The following is a 20,854-nucleotide window of genomic DNA, read 5'->3' as shown; positions in this document are numbered from 1 at the left end:
CTGGAGTGCAGTGGCGACATCTCAGCTCACTGCAATCTCCGCCTCCCAGCAGGCTGGTCTTGAACTCCTAACCTTGTGATCCAACCACCTTGGCCTCCCAAAGTCCTGGGATTACAGGCATGAGCCACCGCACCCGGCCATTCTTTTCTTTAATCATTAAATTACTGCCAGGCACTGTTCTAGGCACTGCAGGTACAGTTGAGACAACAAAGGCAATTAAATACCTGTTCTCTTGGAACTTACACTCTAGATATATTCTCAGGATGTCAATCAACTGGGCAGTTGGATATATAGATCTGGAACTCAAAGGAGAGGTCTGGGCTAGGCATATTAATTTGAGAACTGCTGATATATAAAAGAGAATGAAAGCTATTAACACATTCCTCAAGGACTCTGCTTTTTTTGTTTGTTTATACCCCTAGCACTTGGCATAGTTCCTGGTACCTAAGGATGATGATATTTAAGGCCCTTCAAGAAATAACCTCTGCCTACTTACTCGGCTTCCTCTTTTACTCTTTCACTTGCAGCAAATGCCGAAACCACATTTAATATTAATATCAAAGCTTCCTGAACTTGGTATATTATCTGGTACCTCATGCCTTTGCATCTGTTCCCTCTACCTGAAGTGCCTTACTACTCACCCTCACCTTACTATCATGGAGTCCCTGAAACTCAGCTTCAGTTTCACTTCCTCTGGTAAGACTGGTAAGATTTTCTGACTACCCTCTCTAAACTGTAAACTAAGATAGGGGTCCTCCACTCAGTTCTCATAGGATCCTACGTTTTCCTGTATCACCACACTCATTGCACTATACTGTAACTAAGTGTCCTTAAATTCTGCCTGGCACACAATTGGTTCTCAAAAATATTTATTAAAGGAATCAGTGAACTGATATAAAATATAGGTACATCACTAGCGGCACTCTCACCAGAATTAGAATTTTTTTTAACTGACACTAGAATAAAGAAAAGGAAAGAAGAATTTTCCTCAAGAAAACTGCATACATAATTTAGCAAAATCTGGAAAAGCAAGAAAAGGAAAAGAGTTTATAAAATGTGTGAATTATATATAGTGCATCTACATGATGGATTATACATCCATTAAAAATGTCTCCGAAAATGGGGAAACACTATGCAGAATCTGAAACTTATGTATCATACGACACAGGCAAGGGCAGGGACAATGGAGGGGGAATGAAGGGAGTTAGAAAGTAAGAAAGAAGTACACCAAAATGTTAAAAGTAGTTTCTCCGTGGTTTTTTTTTTTTTTAATATCACAATTGCCCACATCTTAAAGAAAAGCATTTATTATTTGCAGAATTTTAAAAAATTATTTTTAAAAAGTCACCAAGCTTGATCTTCTAGATCCAAAATGTTTAAATCAGAGAATGTACATGCAGGTATCTTCTTTCTAAGTCTGAAAGAAACAAGGCCACAGGGAAGACTTTGGTTCAGACAGTTCCCATCACCAGCCATCCAGAATACTCTGGACAGTTCACAGCAAGTGTGAAAATCAAGATGCCTTAAACTGGATAGGGAAAAAATGAAGATAGTGCACAATTAGACATGTTAATATGGGGAAGTCTGTCTCTTAGATGACTCCTAAGTAAATACATAAGCAAGATAAGATGCTGTGACAAATCCGTGGAGGCAGAGAGTAGAAGGATGGTTACCAGAGGCTAGGAAGGGTAATGAGAGGGTTGGGGAGAGGTGGGAATGGTTAATGAGTACAAAAAAAAATAGAAAGAATGAATATGACCTAGTGATAGCACAACGGGGGATTATAGTCAATAATAATTTAATTGAACATTTAAAAATAAAAGAGCATAACTGAATTGTTTGTAATACAAAGGATATATGCTTGAGGGAATGGATACCCCATTTTTCATGATGTAAGTATGACACATTTCATGCCTGTATCAAAATATCTCATGTATCCCATAAATATATATACCTACTACGTACCCACAAAAATTAAAATTAAAAACTAAGAAAAGATGCTGTGATAGATACAGAAATTAATGAAACAAATATTCTAACCTCAAGGCACTTAGAGTGGAATAAATTGTTGAGTTGTCATTTCATATTTTTGGTCAAAATTCCTGCTATGTAGCTACACTATTTACTCAGAGCAACTTTACCTCCAAACTTGAAACAACTGAAATGCCTTTGGAACACATCCTTAACCATTCTATGAAAATACTTTCATTATCATTGTTAGAGTAGTTGAGAACAATAAAATTATTATCATAAGGTTAAACTAAACGTAAGTTGTTGCTAGTTTAATAAATAATTCAGCACAGTTACTTTTCATATGACTAAAATTAAATTTCATTCTTCTGTAAAGACTGAAACCCACTTTATTTCTGTAAAAAAATTTAAATGGAGCCAGGCATGGTGGCTCACACCTGTAATCCCCACACTTTGGGAGGCTGAAGGGGAGAACTGCTAGAGCCAAGGAGTTTTCAAGACCAGCCTGGACAACGTAGTGAGTTTTTCTCCCTATAAAATTAAAAATTAGCCAGACATGGTGGCGTGCGCCTATATTCCCAGCTACTGGGGAGGTTGGGGGATCACTTGAGCCGAGGAAGTTAGGGCTGCAGTAAGCAATGATTGTGCCACTGCACTCCAACCTGGATGACAGAACAAGATCCTGTCTCAAAAATAAATAAATAGCCTGGCGCAGTGGCTCCCGCCTGTAATCCCAGCACTTTGGGAGGCCGAGGTGGGCGGATCACGAGGTCCGGGGTTCGAGACCAGCCTGACCAACATGGTGAAACCCCATCTCTACTAAATATACAAAAATTAGCCAGGCGTGGTGGTGCACACCTATAATCCCAGCTACTCAGGAGGCTGAGGCAGGAGAATCACTTGAACCTGTGAGGTGGAGCTTGCAGTGAGCTGAGACCATGCCACTGTACTCCAGCCTGGGCAACAGAGCGAGACTCTGTCTCCAAAAAAAAAAAAAGAAATAGATATTAAAATGGCTGTTTCTAAAAATCTTAACTTTGGAGAAATCATAGATTATCTTAAAAGATGATCCCTTGAGCCATGTTGGAAAGTAATACAAATTGAGACACTTTATAAAGGATAACCAAAGATTCCTATTGAAGAAGAGAGTTGCCTTACCACATATTAAAACACACTATAAAACTACAGTAAAGTTTAGTACTATTTAAATTTATTTTTCTTATTAGCACAGGATGAAACTGAATAAAACATAATGGAGGGCACAAATATAAACCCAAGCATATTTAAGAATTTAGTACCAAAAAGGAAAAATACTTCACATGAGTGAGAAAAGATGGCTAATTTAATAAATAATGCTAAAATAATAAGCTAGACAGTTTTTAAAATAAAGCTAAATGACTACCTCAATAAATGATGAATTCTAGATGAATCAAATTTTTAAATACAAATGCAAACACGTAAGAATATGTGCACATACTCCAAGGAAACATAGATTTAAATTATTTTTTAAATCTTGGGATAGAAAAGGCCTTTCTGGCTGGGCATGGTGGGCTCATGCCTGTAATCCCCACACTTTGGGAGGCCAAAGCGGGTGGATCACCTGAGGTCAGGAGTTCAAGACTAGCCTGGCCAACATGGTGAAACCTCGTCTCTACTAAAAATACAAAAAAATTAGCCAGGCGTGGTGGCAAGCGCCTGTAATCTCAGCTACTTGGGAGACTGAGGCAGAAGAATTGCTTTAACCCAGGAGGTGGAGGTTGCAGTGAGCTGAGATTGTGCTACTTCACTCCAGCCTGGACAACAGAGCAAGATTCCATCTCAAAAAAAAAGAAAAAGTTTTTCTAAGTATGGTATACAAAACCAGAAATCAGACAGGAAAATGTAATTAAATAAAAATGAAAACTTTGTAAAGAAAGAAGAAAAACAGCATGAGGTTCAGTTACAATCCAACAATAAGGAAAAAAGTTCAATACCAATTACATATATAAAAAGTTAATGTCCTTAATATACAAAAAGGTCTTATAAATCAATAAGGAAAAACCTAAACAGAAAAAAGGCAATTGGAAAAAGAAAAAGGCCATAAACATACGAAATATTTTCAACCTTACTATACCTAAGAAATGTACATTAAATGAATTTTTTTCATCATCACAAGAGATAAAACTGCCAATCCTGAAGAAACAAGCATAATTAACAATAACATAACTATTTCTCAAATTATTAACTCATAAACAATAACATAATTATTTCTCAAATTATTAACTCTTTGATGGCAAAGAAGAGCACAGTCAGCACATAACAGACACAAAATCATCTGCTGATGACTAACTTATGGCATATATGTATTACAATGATATAGATCTATATTTATCACCATAAAAAGATATCGAGGGCATAGAGTGAGAAAAAAAAGGGAACAGTATGAATATAACTTATGCATGTTGATACATACATATTCTATATGTATATACATATGCCCACACATGTACATATATACATAAAACAATGTCTAGAAGTTCATAATGTTAGTTTCTTTTTTTTTTCTTTTTCCCCGAGACACAGTCTTGCTCTGTTGCCCAGGCCAGAGTGAAATGGTGCGATCTCAGCTCACTGCAACCTCCACCTCCCAGGTTCAAGCAATTCTCCTGCATCAACCTCCAGAGTACCTGGGATTACAGGCATGCACCACCATGCCCAGCTAATTTTTGTCTTTTTAAGTAGGGACAAGGTTTCACCACGTTGGCCAGGCTGGTCTCGAACTCCTGACCTCAGGTGATTCGCCCACCTTGGCCTCCCAAACTGCTGGGATTACAGGCATGAGCCACCACACCCAGCCCATAATGTTGGCGTCTAAGAAATGAACCTCTACTTTGACTTTCCTCTTTGCATTTCTCTTTATTATTTAAATTGTTCACACTGAGCCTCTTTTAAAAAATACCAAAATTATTCAAAAGTAAACTGCTCAAATAAAAAACTGAATACACTAAATTACAAATGTAACCAGGTTATATTAAATTCTAACAATACAACTGAAACTGCTAGACTAAAAAATTGACAGAGAAGACATCCTATTACAAAATTCCTAAACAGCTGCAAAGTTAAAATGCTGAGACATTTTTTTTTCTCCTTTTTAAAATAAAGAACCTTATTCTTGTGATTCTTAAAGACATCAGATTCAGCTATTTAGTCATGTGAAAATTTAACTTCCTCAATTTAATTTCCCATGGCAACTCTAGCTAAATAAAATAACTCGGAGGATTATTCCTTGTTAATTCATAATTTTTGTTTCTCCTTAAAATAAATGGGGTAACATTTGGAAAGAGAAAAAGTAATAAATTAACACTTTGTTCTATTAAAATATTTTATTTATATTTGCATCAGATAAGCTAAGGAAAGCAAGACAAACAGTACTTTTAGTTTAACTGTAAATGAGAAAAACAAAAAACAAAAAAAAAAAACCACACAAATGAGGAAACCACTTCCCCGGTTTTGTAAAAAAAAAAATTAAAATGCATTTGTCTACAAAGCATAAAGAAAAGTAATAATTTAGCCATTACCCAGTATATTTCAATCCCTGTAGCAGTTAAAATATCTGCTTTCACTGCCCCAGTGATTAACTGATAGCCAAAATTCTTGTTTATTCTATGTGGTGTCATTAGATTCTCAGTCTGGAAAAGCATCAAAATAATATACTTCACAATTTCCAAACTATTTTTAGAAGGTGCTTATGAATTATTTCTTTAAAAACTATGAGAAATCATTAAATATTCTGCCTAGGGAGACCCCTAGGCAACAAGGGGTCTCCCTCTGTTGCCTAGGCTGGACTGTGCAGTGGTGCAATCCTAGTTCACTGCAGACTTAAACTCCTGCATTCAAGCAATCCTCCTGACTCAGCCTCCCAAGTAGCTGGGACTACAGGCACCCATCACCATCCCTGGCTTAGAGAAATTACTAAATCTTTTTTCAAGCAGATGTTCTTTACTAACACATACTACAACAACCTTATCATCTGCCATCTTCATATTTCTGTGCATTGTTAACATTCTAACAAATCCATTTTAACTAGATGATAATAGTATTAAAGAGAAAACTGTATTTTATCATATCTCAGTAAACGAAGATAAAGCTAACAGATGAGGTTTATTCCTAACTTTACTGTTAATGATACAAAAAGCACAGTGAAGACTAAGCAGAATTCTTTTGGAGAGCAGAGCTACAACATTTGATATGAAAATTATCGATTGAGACCCAGATGTCATTTTTAGAGTCACTTTTCTAACCAATAACCATGCATTAAGATAGTCAAAAAATTGTAAACTGATAACTGTAAAGAGTACTCAAATCAATGTATAAGAAGGGCAGGTGAAGGTAATCAGCCTTTCCCGTCTAGCAATAAGTAGACTACTTTATCCACTGAGGATTTAAGGCCAAGTAAATGCTCCTGGCAGAACTTTAGGGACAAAGTCTATGGAATACATCTCAGTCATATGGTGCAATGGGTAAAAATACTGCAGACCTCTGGAATTTGTGAATGCTTGGGCATCTTCCTCAAATAGTATTCTGCTGTTAAATGAAATATAGATATTGATTTAGAATTTTTTATGTGCTTTTAGCTATATCATCAAATAAAATGAACCGTGAAGTCTACTCTTTTATCTATTATATGTAACCTTTTCTAACTGCTTGCATTTTTAGTAACAAATATCAATCCCTTATCTGATCTTGAAGGTCTCTAATACAATGGGCTACCATCTTTGCTCTCATTTCTTCTCTCCCTCTTCTTTGTTTACAGAAACATCAATTATTGTGTCCATTTCTATTCCTTCTCTTCACCTATACCTGCCAATCTTCTATCTTCATGCACTGAACCTGTACTCTATAAACGGTCAGTTTGTAAATTCTTTTCCTTATCTTTTTAAAAAGTGGCAAATATGAAGGGGAGAGCGATAGTAATAATATTTATGTGCAATGTCCCCTTTCAGAGCTAAGGGGTAGGCAAGGTACACAGCAGTAAGAGATAATGACAAAAAGACTGAAAAAAGGAACAATAAAGGCAGGACATGCAAGTTCAGAAAATGGTTTTGAAAAGAAGAATAAAGGGCTGATAGCAGAGAGACTAATAAGATAGTTTTGCCTCAAGAAAAATCTTATAGACATTCTTAGGACTCCTCAGGATCACATCCTCCAATAAAAAACACTGAATCAATGCCCCGCTACTTTATAATGACAACTTAAATAAAATACCAATGCATTCTTCTCTTAAATCTAATGAGTAAAATATACATGAAAGAAACTAAGTATTAAGCAGACACACATTTATGGTCACACATGACTTCTACCAAGTTCCTCACACCTGGCTTGTGGCAAAAACCTCCACTTGTGCAGCACTGCATATTGCATGTTCACAGACTGTGCAAAGTCATCATCATAACCAACTTAAATAAGATGTAAGGTGTTTAAATGACCTCAATCATGTACTTGAAGACCAAAATAAGAATTATTAATACATCTAGGCTATTTTTAAGATAGCCTTAAGCCTTGATCTTATCTCTAAGAAGAACATAATATTTACCATACAGTTGTTTGATAAACACATTTTAATTATGTCAGGTTCTTGGTAACCTCTGATAAGTCAAAAGTAACTACGAATACTTGGAGCCTCCATACTTCAAAACCCAACTTTCCAAGCTCTTAATATTAACTCATGGTGTTAACCTCTTATACAGAGATAGTAGTCTTTATATAAGAGGTAACACCATGAGTTAATATAGAGACTTATATAGAGTCTTATACAGAGACTTACAGAGTCTTATATTGAGACTGCTATCTTTATATAAAAGGTAAAGAGGCAGATCATTTAATCAACAAAGTGTAATTAACCCCTACAAGAAATGAAGGATATAAGAATCTCAGAACTGAAAGAGAATTTACAAAGCATCTAATAACTAATACTTTTTTTGTTTTTTGGTGTTTTGTGTGTGTGTTGGTTTTTTGGGGTTTTTTTTGTTTTTCTGTTTTGTTTTGTTTGTTTGTTTGCTTTTTGAGACAAGCTCTCACTCTGTTGCCTAGGCTGGAGTGCAGTGCCAAATGCCCTGACCTCTCAGGCTCAAGTAATCCTCCTACCTCAGTTCCCTAGTAGCTGGGACTATAGGCAGGCACCACCACACCTGGCTACTTTTTTCTACTCTTTGTAGAGATGGGATTTTGCCATGTGGCCCAGGCTGATCTCAAACTCCTGACCTCAAGCGATCTGCCCGCCTCAGCCTCTCAAAGTTCTAGGACTATAGGCATGAGCCACTGCGCCTGGCACTAGTAAGTATTAATATTAACAGTAGTTGTGGACCATCGTCTCACACAATACAAGCTATCACTAATCTTTCCTAATCAATAGTACTTGGGTGGAGAGGAGTAGTGAAAGAAAACCTGTAAATTTAAAAGAATACAAAAAATCACAGCCGGGCGCAGTGGCTCACGCCTGTAATCCCAGCACTTTGGGAGTCCAAGGCGGGTGAATCACGAGGTCAGGAGATCGAGACCATCCTGGCTAACACAGTGAAACCCCATCTACTAAAAACACAAAAAATTAGCTCGGAGTGGTGGCGGGCGCCTGTAGTCCCAGTTACTCAGGAGGTTAAGGCAGGAGAATGGCATAAACCCAGGAGGTGGAGCTTGCAGTGAGCCGAGATCACACCACTGCACTCCAGCCTGGGTGACAGAGCGAGACTCCATTTCAAAAAAAAAAAAAAAATCACTACCATCCTGAGAGCTGTGATCTGCTCTCTGGTTCAGACTCACTAATAACCAGCTACTAATTGGGTTCAACCACCTGTACAGTAACAAGATCTCCTATACAACAACATCTTTGCCAACTGCAGTCCCTCAGCCTCTGACTGAACACTTGCTTCTAGAAAAGGGAGGTCAGCACTGAATGAATATTGCACTAAACTCAAAATACGCTATAAATGTAAAAGCCTGATAATGTTTTAAACTGTGTATTTTCCTATCCGTTCTAGAGCATCCATAACTGTCTTAGAGTATCCATAGTAACTACATGATACCTGCTAATTTTAAACAACTAGATTTGCTACAATGATATTATGTGGAACCAAGTTTCTGTCTACACATTATTTTCACTAACTGGTCCTGGTTGTAACCTCTGAAACTAATCCTTCCATTGGAGAGCCCATCTGATGTTTAAAGACATACCTCCTAACCTTCCTAGCCCCCAGTCTTCTCTTTTCTACATTAAATGTCCCAATTCCTTCAACTGATCAAAAGACTGTCTATGAGTGGTAATGAGAACCTCAATCAGGGTACTGGTGAGAGGATTAGAAATGAGTAGATAAGGCAGGGCATGGTGGCTCATGCCTGTAATCCCAGCACTTTGGGAGGCTGAGGCAGGTGGATCACGAGGTCAAGAGTTCAAGACCAGCCTGGCCAAGATGGTGAAACCCCACCTCTAATAAAAATACAAAAATCAGCCAGACGTGGTGGCAAGTGCCTATAATCCCAGCTACTCAGGAGGCTGAGGCAGAGAACTGCTTGAACCCTGGAGGCAGAGGTTGCAGTGAGCCGAGATTGTGCCACTGTACGACAGCCTGGGCGACAGAGCGAGACTCTATCTTAAAAAAAAAAAAAAAAAAGAGTAGATAAAAGTAACAAGTTGACACGGTAGACCTAGCAACATCACACAAATATATGGATGTGTATATGCCCACATACAAGACAGGAGACTAAAGTGACTATGAGATTTCAGGTCTAATGTCTGGGAGGATAATGGTTCCATTAACTGAAACAGAACCCAAGTAGAGAAGACTAAGGTGAAGATAGGAAATTCAGTTTGAGATACAGTGATTTTGAGGTATGTAATAAGTAAATATGAATGTTATCATGGTGCCTTTAAGAGGTGACTGGATAATGGGGGTTCTGCCCTCATAAATAAGTTAATTCACTCATGGATTAATGGATTAACAGGTTATCAGAGGAGTGGGACTGGTGGCTTTATAAGAAGAGAAAGTGAGACTTGAGCTAGTGTGTTTAGCTCCTTCACCATGTGATGCTCTGCACCACCTCAGGATTCTGCAGAGTCCCCACCAGCAAGAAGGTCCTCACAAGATGCAGCTCCTCAACCCTGGACTTTTCAGCTTTCATAACTATAAGGAATAAATTCCTTTTTTATATAAATTACCCAGTTTCGGTTATTCTGTTATAAGCAACAAAAGACAGACTATGACAATAGATAAGACCATTTCCAAGGCCCATTATATTAGTTACTCTTGCCAAGAAAAAGATGCATTCATATTACTGAAGGTAGTACTACATGTAATATAAACACAAAATATCACATTTATTCATCAAGTATTTATGTGGTTACTCCTACAAGGCACTGAGGGAGATACAAGGGGCCATGAAACCTAGCTCCTGCCCTCCTTAATCTTCCATTCTAATAAGCAAGATGGTTATAACTAACCATAAGGCTGAATGTGGTTATATCTCACAATAGAGATATAAAGTATCAACTATTAAGAGACGTATTTTCCTCCTTTCCAAAGAGAATATTCACACATGAATAATATCACAGGGTAAAATACAACAAGCATTCTTCAAATACAAAGAAGAAGGACTTAAAGAAAAACATAAATCTTTCCATTCTGGTTATAAATACAGGAAAACATTAGACCTACTACTTGGGAATTAAAGTACCCCTAACAATTATGTCTATTGTTAAAGATTAATGCTTGAATTGTATCAGCAGTTAAAAGAAGAGCATTGTTTAAAATGTTCACAAACACAATTGTTTTGGCTTACAAATGGAATCACTCGATGTCACTTTTCTTGCATTCCTAATTTTAAATAATATTACAACTGAAAAAATAGAGCTACAAGTTTAGAGCCTTACAAGTCTTCAAACTGAATATTCTCCAGCTGATATAAATGTTTCAGAGTTCCCTATAACTATATATTATGATAAAGTTTTAAATTATGTCACTTTAGTAGTTTTACAGATAACTGATTTTACAAAGAGTCTATTAAAAAGTAATTTAGTAGAAACCTAACTATATTTTACATTCATAACATAATCACACAGAAAAAATAATTCAAATAACTTTGAACACCTATTTTGACTATGTATACCTTTAGTGGGATATATTCTAAGAACATAAAATGGCAAAAAAAAAAAAAAATCTTTACTTGGTAAATCTGCTGCTGGAAGCAGTATCAGTCAGTCTAGTAATTCCAAAACTATTTTATGTGTCAGGTCAGATGAGTAAAAATAGTGATATAATTGAGAATCAGAATTCTCTCTTTGGGAAAACAGAGATATAAACAGGAATCGGAAGGAAGTGATGAGAACTCTGCAGTGTTGAATTTGAATTGAAGGTATCCTATGAACTCATGATTTCTTAAAAAATGTATATGTTGGCCTGGTGCAGTGGCTCATGCCTTTAATACCAGCACTTTGGGAAGCTGAGGTGGGCGGAGTATCGGAGGTCGGGAGTAAGAGACCAGCCCTGACCAACATGGAGAAACCCTGTCTCTAATAAAAATACAAAATTAGCTGGGTGTGGTGGTGCATATCTGTGATCCCAGCTACTCGAGAGGCTGAGGCAGGAGAATCACTTGAACCCGGAGGCAGAGGGTGCGGTGAGCCCAGATCTGCCTTTGCATTCCAGCCTGGGCAACAAGGGCAAGACTGTCTCAAAAAGAAAAAAAATGTGTATATGTGTGTCCATTTAAAGGGTCTAGAACCAATGACACCCCAGTAGCAAAGAGCATATTAAATACCCAGATCTTGTTTTTTCTCTTTTTTTTTTTTTTTGAGACGGAGTCTCACTCTGTCTCCTAGGCTGGAGTGCAGTGGCGCGAACTCCGCTCACTACATGCTCTGCCTCCCGGGTTCCCGCCATTCTCCTGCCTCAGCCTCCCGAGTGGCTGGGACTACAGGCACCCGCCATCACGCCCGGCTAATTTTTTTTGTATTTTTTAACAGAGACGGGTTTCACCGTGTTAGCCAGGATGGTCTCGATCTTCTGACCTCATGATTCGCCCGCCTCGGCCTCCCAAAGTGCTGGGATTACAGGCGTGAGCCACCACGCCCGGCCCAGATCTTGGTTTCTAAGTATCATTGTCCACTAAAATAAACCAGGATTCTGTGGTAAAATGGCTTATTCCATGTATTGAGCAGCAAATTTACAAGGTGAGGCTGGAACATCTCATTGTGCAAATATGAGTAAGAAAGTGCTCAAACACCAATGTGGACATATCCAAAGGTCATGGGAACTAGCTTGAAGGATCTACTACTGACCACATTTGAGATAATTTAATCATCGAAAGGAATGATGGTAGCAAATTATAGCACACTGCATAGCTTTTGAAAGAAAGGATCCTTGGGTACATAGTGATACTAAAATAAAAGAGAAGAGAAAGCTCTTATTTAGAGAAGAGAACCAGGAAATGTATGTAGGAATGACAGAAGTGGGAAATCACTATTTGGCAACCACCAATGCTTTTATCAATGACCACTAAAATCACTGGATAGGAAAACAAAACCTGCAAAACAGAATATCCACATGACCTCAATTTATCACCCCTACAGATTATTAAATACAAAAGGGAAAATGTACTTTCAGAATATAAAACTCTGGCTAAACTAAGTGATCAAACTAAGTCACCAATCATGGAATAAACCATCATTATGTTAATCGTAATATGATTAAATGGAAAGTTCAAAATATCACCCATGTAATAGTAAAAAATAAACAAACAAAAAAACCCACAACTCTTCAATCTGAAACTAATTGTGAGGAAAAAATCAGATAAATCAATTTTGTGATGCATTCTACCTGAAGACAAAAAAAGAAAGAAAAGGTAAAGATTGTTCTAGATAAAACAGACATACAAGTACTAAATACAATTAATATTTTTAATTGGATTCAGTATTTTTGTAATGCTACAATGACATTACTGGGATATTTGGAAAAATCTAATTGTTGAATATGGACTGTACATTAGACAATATTATCATATCAAGGTTAAATTATTTGGATATGCTAATGGCATTATAGTTATGTAAAATAATGTGCTAGTTCTTAGGAGATGCATGATGAATTATTTGGGAGTAAAGTGTGATGTTTCCACCTTACTTTCAAATAGTTCAGGAAGAAAAAGAGTGTGTGTGTGTATGTGTGTGTGTGTATTTATAGAGAGAGAAAGAGCACTTGTCTAACAGCAAGGAATGAGAGTAAAAGAGGCACAATGTTAACAATCTAGGTAAAAGGATATACAGGTATTTGTCATCCTACCATTTCAATGTTTTCATAGGTTTGAAAGCAAAAAGAAAAAAATAAGGAAAAAAGGTTGAAGTTAGGTTGATTTTAGAGCAGCTGATCAGACTTCATAAAGCCTAACTACTCTTCACCCTACTCATAAGAGCTAAAAGTGAGTTCAAACTTCGAAAAGGTTTGGCTAAAAATAAAAGTAATAATCCTAACAAACAATAAGTAATCACAAACTAATCGCCCTAAGTTTCCCATCACAGCTGTAAACTACACATAATCTCAGAATTCTGTGAAAGATTAGTTATGTGCTGGTTTATCTGGGACAATAATGAATAAGCAAAACTATTTTATATATTTTCTCCAAATCTAAATACCAAATAAATTTTTTTTCTCCAATTGAGTTTTATTAGTTACAAGGTATCCTAAAATTAAAATGGTGTCACAGGAGTCAAGATGATCTTGGACCCAGTATCCCTATAATAATAATGATAATAAACACTTAAAATCTGTACCAAGTATTTTATTAACCTATGTACATATATCATCTCATTTAATTCTCACAACAATTCTATAAGGCTGGCACTATTATTATCCTCATCTTATAAATTAAAAAAAAAAAAAAGGCCTAGAAAAGCTGTATAACTTCTTCAAGGTCATACTACTAGTATATAGCAAATAGAGACTGTGAATCCAGGCAGTCTGACACCAAAGTCTCTTTGCTGTATACACTCTATCACTTTACTAAGAAATGTACAATTTAAACAATAAACTATAAATCACTACTGTTTGGGTTCAATATCTATCAAAAATTACATGAATGAAGCATTTCAGAGAAAAATCAAAAGCATGTATTTTTTCCCTAGTGCATTTATATTTATATATGTACCAAATGAATGAAGTTAGAATTTAACCAGATGCCAGTTTACTGCCAAATCTCAAGTGAAAATAAAGATGACATGTAACTGCATTATTCAGTTACTTATTCATATATATGGTTTAATATATTACAGATAGATTCAAAACAGAGACCAATGTATTTCCAGATGCTTTCATGTAGAACTCCACCCCTGCTCAATCAAGAAAAAATGATACCAAAAAAACATTATTTTAGGCATAGCATTACGCAAATATACAAAACTAAAACAATGACAAAAGGGTAAAAAGTAACTAAGAAATTAACCTTAAACACTGCTACCACAATAAAAAATACTAATAAACAAAGCATGTTTCCCAGATCTGGTCCTCTTTCAACGTTCTCTACCTCAGTGAATGGTGCAACAATCCTTCCAGTTATATAAGCCAAAAACCTAAGATTAGCCAATATCTTCCTCTACCTCACCTTCCATATCTAATCCATCACCCAATTCCGCCTCCTGAACACCTCTGGAATCCATCCACTTCTCTCCCTCTTACCACCACCACCTTGTCCAAAATATCATCTCTCAACTGGGCTACTCCAACAATCTTCTAACTGGCCTCTCCCCATCCCCACTCTTATCCCCTCTGTAATCAGTTCTTCCTCTGTGTAACATCGAGTCCTTTTTTAACAGCACTTACTACAGTTGTAACTTTAAATTTCTTTGACTATGTCTGCCTCCTCTGTTAGACAGTAAATTCTATGAGTGTAAAGACCGTATTTACTCACTACTATACCACTGTGGCCTAGAAGAGTGTCTAGTTAATAAATAAATGCTAAATGATTGAATGCATGTCAAAGATTACAATTTTATTTATAAATAGTCCAAAAAAATTAAAAAGTGCTTTATAAGGCTCACCAATTATTCTATATCACGGATTTTTACTTTTTTTTTTTTTTTTTTTTGAGACAGGGTCCTAATTTCTACCTACCAATCCCTAAGCACTATTTAAATTCCAGATTAGATCTCATTTTCATGAAACATTCCCTAGTTATCTCTCTTCTCATTTTTAACATACTGAAACACTCCCATAAAATCTAATACATATTGACTATATTTTCTGCTTCCTGAAGGCAAAGTTTACATCTCATACATTCTGCCAAAGTATAAGCTCCCTAAGCGCAGGGACTTTTCTTGTTCACTGCTATACTCCGAGCACCTTGAAGAGTGTCTGATATGTAATAGCTGCTCAGTAAGCATGTGTTGATTTAATTCTCTTTATATATTCCAGGATACAGCACAAATCCTTGCAGCTGTTGTAGTGGGAAGAGTAGAAAGGAACTGAAGTAAATTCCTTAAATTCTTCAAGCTTCAGTTTTTTCATTTGTTAAATGTAAATAATAATAGCTTACTTAGTTGGAATAACTGAGCTAATGCTTTAAAAGCATCTATGCAGAGCTGAGGACAAGAGGATACTCTTACTAATAAATGTTTTGGTGATTTTGTGACAATAGCTAAATAGTAAGTAGTCACTAAATGCCTATTAAATGAATAAAATCTCAGGAGAAATATTAAGAGATTGAGTAAAGGCTAGCTTATCATTTTTTTCAATAAAAAATTATATGAGTAAATTTATTCTGAAATATATTTCGCCCCAAATCTTAAGCATGACTGAAACCATTTCAGCATTTTGTGCATTAATTAGGAATAATCCTAATTTAACATTGTACCAATATTTTTAATATTTATATTTTAATGACATGTATAGACCATTTTGATAGCTTAAAAAAGAATGATAATCTTAGTGTAAGAACCTCTTTAGTGCAATAATTGGAATAGAAAACAAGCTGCAAACTCATTTCGGTTACGTGGCTCCCCAGAAAGTCAGAAAATTTCTGCCTTTTTATAAAACATTAGTGAACAGAATACGATGCTGTTCACCAGAACTATCAAAATGTCTAGAAATAATTCATAACCAATCACCATAAATGCATTTTTCCACATACTTGAATCCTATTTTAAAGAAAAAGAGCATTAATTAAATTGCTTTTAATGACTTTTTGCTAAATTACACAATTCCTTAGATTGGCCACTTTTTGACATGCGGTTCTAAAATTTTATAGCGAATGAACTGATAATTCAATATAGCCTCAGATTATTGGACTAACTAGAAACTCTCCCCTGTTCAAAGAAGAGCTTTATCAACTTGAAACTCAGAAAATACATAGACTTTACCTTTCAAAGCCTTTCCAATCCGTCTGGGTACTCTCAATGGTTCATAATCTAATTACAAGTCACAAGCCAGCAAGAAAGATCATTCCCTTGTCTCTTTCTGCCATCAACTGACACAAAATCATTGCCAAAAACCCACTGAGGACATATGGTCCAAGCAGGAAAATGTAAGAAAACTCCCAAGTAATCTGGATATAAAAAGATGTAAGACGAGGTATTCTTCTCCAACTATAGGGTAGCAGTGAGCCCCATGTGGGTAAATAACCAATACAAAACGAAAAGGTAAGCCAAAGAAATCATAAGATATATAAACTCAATAAGCAGTGATGCTGAGTTGACCGCTGAAGGTTCTCACATATGAACATAGTCATCATATGTAAGAATTTATTCTACACCTCCAACCTCAAAAGCCCTTAGATGCGGGTAGGGTTGGGAGAGTTCACGGTGAGCGGGAACGAAATAAAGTGAATGAACGTTAATATTTAGATGGAAAGGCATTAATGTATGCAGGTAGTGTGTTATGGCTTGAAGCAGTAACAAACACCAAAAAGGGAGAAAGAGGCTAGGAATGAGAACAGAGAGATAGTGGGGATCCAGTTATTATTATTTCCCTTTTTTTATTTTTTAAACGAGGAGAAACAGGGCCGACAGAGCACTGGCATGAGGAGGGATCAAACGGATGCGATAGATCAGGGGAAAGGGTCTTGCCTGCAACATCTAAGAAAACCACAAGGAAAGGAGGAACAGCTGCCCACAGTTAGGCTCACGGTTTATCTCTGGAACCCAGGACAGAGCGAGGAAGAGTCAGAAGACAAATGACACTACAAAGGAGAGACAAGGGAGGCGCCAAAACCCTCAGAGAACCCAGATGGCTGGCCACAGGGTCTTCACTGAAGGCAGACTCCCCAAGAAACACGGTCATTCGGCGACCAGAGACACTAAGTCCCAAATTTCTCGACTCCTCTAGCCTCAAGCCGATCCCTCACCGAAACAGAAGGACTGGAGAACTGTAAAAATGTGCAGGAGCCACCAACTCGGGAAACGTTCCAGCTCTAGCAGCAGCCGCCACAAAAGTAGCCCGCACACACGCACACGTTCCGACCTCAGCGCCGCAGCTACAGGTACTTTTAGCACCCCGGCCACCGTAGTAAGAGGAACCGCCTCCGCGTCAAATCCATCAGATCAGCCACTTCCGGGATACGAAAGCCTTGTGATTGGCAGTAGCGATAGCAGCGGCGTAGAGGCCTCTGCTATGCTTACTTTATCCATCTCTTTTTCCCACCTGTTCGCCACCCCAAGCCGCTAATCCACCACCAGTGCAGCTAAGCGAAGAACCAGGAGAAAGTATCCATCTGTGGGCATTGTCACTCTGATAGACAAACCACACTACTGCTGCCATAAATTCCTGTTGAGCACTTGGACTTCAACTACCAGCAGGCCATGCAGCATCACGCCCTTGCCTCTGGCGCAGGAACTGCAAGATCCAGCATGCATTGCGGCCCTCCTTCTTCGCTTTCGGGACCAAGATAAGAGCCTAACCAAGCCTCACTTTGATTTAAAAAAAAAAGAAAAAAAAAAAAAAAAAAAGCCGGGATGCCTTCTTATCCTGTTGTGAAGGAACTCGAAACCAAGCCATAATTAGGACTGTAGGTTACTTATAAAACATCAAGGGAGATGTGCACTTATTTTCCATATTCAGGTTATTTTCAAGCATCAAAACACAAGACAGCCGGGGGCGGTGGCTCGCGTCTGTAATCCCAGCACTTTGGGAGGTCAAGGCGGGTGGATCGCTTGAGATTAGGAGTTCGAGACCAACCTGGCCAACATGGTGAAAACCCGTCTCTATTTAAAAAGTTAAAAAATTAGCCGGGCGTGGCGGCGGGCGCCTGTAATTCCAGCTATTCGGGAGCCTGAAGCAGGAGAATTGCTTGAATCCGGGAGGCAAAGGTTGCAGTGAGCAGAGATTCCGCCACTGCACTCCAGCCTGGACGACAGAGCGAGGCTTTGTTTAAAAAAAAAAAAAGAAAGAAAGAAAGAAAAAAGGACGGTCTGAAGATGCTTTTTATAACGTGTAAATTGCTGGGATTACCAGGCGCGGTAGCTGTAATCCCAGCACTTTGGGAGGCTTAGGTGGGCGGATCACTTGAGCCCAGGAATTCGAGAACAGCCTGGCCAACAGAATGAAACTAAAAATATAAATATAAAATATAAATTTTATATTTATATTTCTCTACTAAAAATATAAAAATATACTAAAATTTTTTTTAGTATATTTAGTATATTTTTAGTATATTTTTTAGCATATTTTAGTGTATTTTATAGTCTCTACTAAAAATATAAAAATTAGCGGGGCGTGGTGGCGGGCGCCTGTAGTCCCAACTATTCGGGAGGCTGAGGCAGGAGAATCACTTGAACCTGGGAGGCGGAGTTTTCAGTGAGCCGAGATCGCCCATCTGCACTCCAGACTGGGCGACAGAGCAAAACCCTGTCTCAAAAAATAAAATAAAAGTAAAAATAAATAAATAAAATGGAAATTTTTATCTTCACTCCTAAATGATGTCAAGAGAAATACTGTTACTGTAAAATGTAATCCTATGCCGTTTTACAGTACCGCAGATTTTGTTGGAGCAAGAACTACCAGACATGCTTCTGAATTACATAGGAAATTATACTAAAAACTATGAAGTCTATACCACCGGCCTATGAAACCACATGGGAATGAAAACTTTCAAGAATGAAGAGTTGAAAAGTTAAAAATTAAACTTGAATTTTTTTCAATTTTGTAATGGATTTGGTGGTTTAAATTATTTTTTTATTCTCACAAAAACAGGTAGCTGGATCTATTTATTTTTTATTCATGTACTTGGACAACTAAATAACAAAACAACAAGTAAAGGGTATGATAAAATCACAAATGGCACACTTATTAGAGTGAGAAAACAAAGTAGTTTTCTTGCATGATTCCATTGCCTGTGGTTTCATGTTTCGAAATCCCCAAACTTTGTTCTGATTTTTTTTAGGAGAGAGAGCATGCATCTAACAAGCTGTTTAGATGTCTTTTTGTAACTTTCATAAAGACCTGGATTACAAGAATGCGTATATTTTATTTTTGGTATTGTGCATTAACAGGCCATGAGAAACAATGCTTGGATTCTTAAGATAACTATATAATTATACAAAAGTAAATTGTGTGTATACTACAGACTTGGGTTTTCTGTAGATTTACCACAACAAATTTTAATTGGTTAGAAAAAAAGGAGTAAAGTACCTTTCCTTTTTACGACTTCACACAGAAGTCACAGGAGGAAATTATATTCTGCAACACTGACATGGCATCAGCTATCATACAAACTGCTTTCCAACTCTAGTGCGTTAAATTATGCAGCGCTAGCAAGTAAATATTTAAAATCTATGAGAATGGAAAATAATCTGCTGTTTTCCATGCTCATGCACCGAAGCAATATGAATGCAGTGAGAGAGGACATTTCCATTGGAATGATTCAAAGGTAATGTTGATAAACTATAATTAGGTGATCTGATATTCATAGGTGTTTGCTGTAAATAAACACAAAATTGCATCCACTTATTAGTGATGTTATTAAGGAAGCTTTAAAAATATGCTAAATATTTGATACACATATTTCTAAAGTCGTTTCCATGATCAATTGTGTAAATGAACATGAGAGTTTAAAGAGTACATAATTTATGTAATAGACTTTATGTTTTTTAAAGAGATTCTTACAGCTGCAGCACTCAGAGAGAACATTCTGTCCTCTAAATGTGTCTTCACATTCCAATTCAGCCAATTGCCAACCATGCAAGAGTTAAAACTGGAGAAGCGGTTCATTTTAGTTCAACAAAAGTAGGATGAGTGCTACTAAGGGCAAGCCACTCTGTCTGGGCACTATAAGCTGTTTATGAAACACTGATAGTTTTGAAAATTAGTTAAGATTTAAAGGGAAATTAAAAGCATACGTAAGCTTTATCAGAATAGAAAACAAAGTACAATATGTATAACGCTGACTTTTAATAATAATCACACATTTGGTTCATTGAAACTTATAATAGCTAATATACCTTCTTAAAGGCAGGATCTGCATCTTAAACATCTGTGTCCCTCCCAGCTCTATATACAGTACTTTGTGCAGAGTAACTGACTCTCATTAAGTGTTTGTGGAAGTTCACAGTGATGACTAGGCCAGGCGCAGTGGCTCATGCCTGTAACCTCAGTACTTTGGGAGGCCGAGGCAGGCAGATAACTTGAGATCAGGAGTTCGAGACCAGCCTGGACAACGTGGTGAAACCCCATCTCTACTAAAAATACAAGAAAAAATAGCCAGGTGTGGTGGCGTGCGCCTATAATCTCAGCTACTCAGGAGACGGAGGCAGAAGAATCCCTTGAACCCGGGAGGCAGAGTGATCCGAGATTATGCCACCGCACTTCAACCTGGGCAACAGAGCATGACTCTGTCTCAAAAATAAAAAAAAAATTCGCAGTGATGACTGAGGCCCTGA

At 37.2% G+C, this 20,854-nt stretch overlaps 1 protein-coding gene across 2 annotated transcripts in view; it reads right to left on the bottom strand.

Annotated features, from left to right (window-relative positions):
* Positions 1-17,493, bottom strand: part of ATG4C (autophagy related 4C, cysteine peptidase) — an 85,114-nt gene extending 67,621 nt beyond the window's left edge. The window contains exon 1 of one of the 2 annotated variants that reach the window (XM_011988936.1): positions 17,326-17,493. The gene's annotated coding sequence lies outside the window, so the exon portion shown is untranslated. The remainder of the gene's footprint in view (positions 1-17,325) is intronic. The other variant, XM_011988937.1, reaches the window with a different exon arrangement.
* Positions 17,494-20,854: the final 3,361 nt, after the last annotated feature.

Source organism: Mandrillus leucophaeus, unplaced genomic scaffold (genome assembly GCF_000951045.1).
Source record: "Mandrillus leucophaeus isolate KB7577 unplaced genomic scaffold, Mleu.le_1.0 Scaffold341, whole genome shotgun sequence".
Lineage (NCBI taxonomy): Eukaryota > Metazoa > Chordata > Mammalia > Primates > Cercopithecidae > Mandrillus > Mandrillus leucophaeus.
Note: the sequence above shows the minus strand (reverse complement) of the source record. Positions and strands in the feature narration are given on the sequence as shown.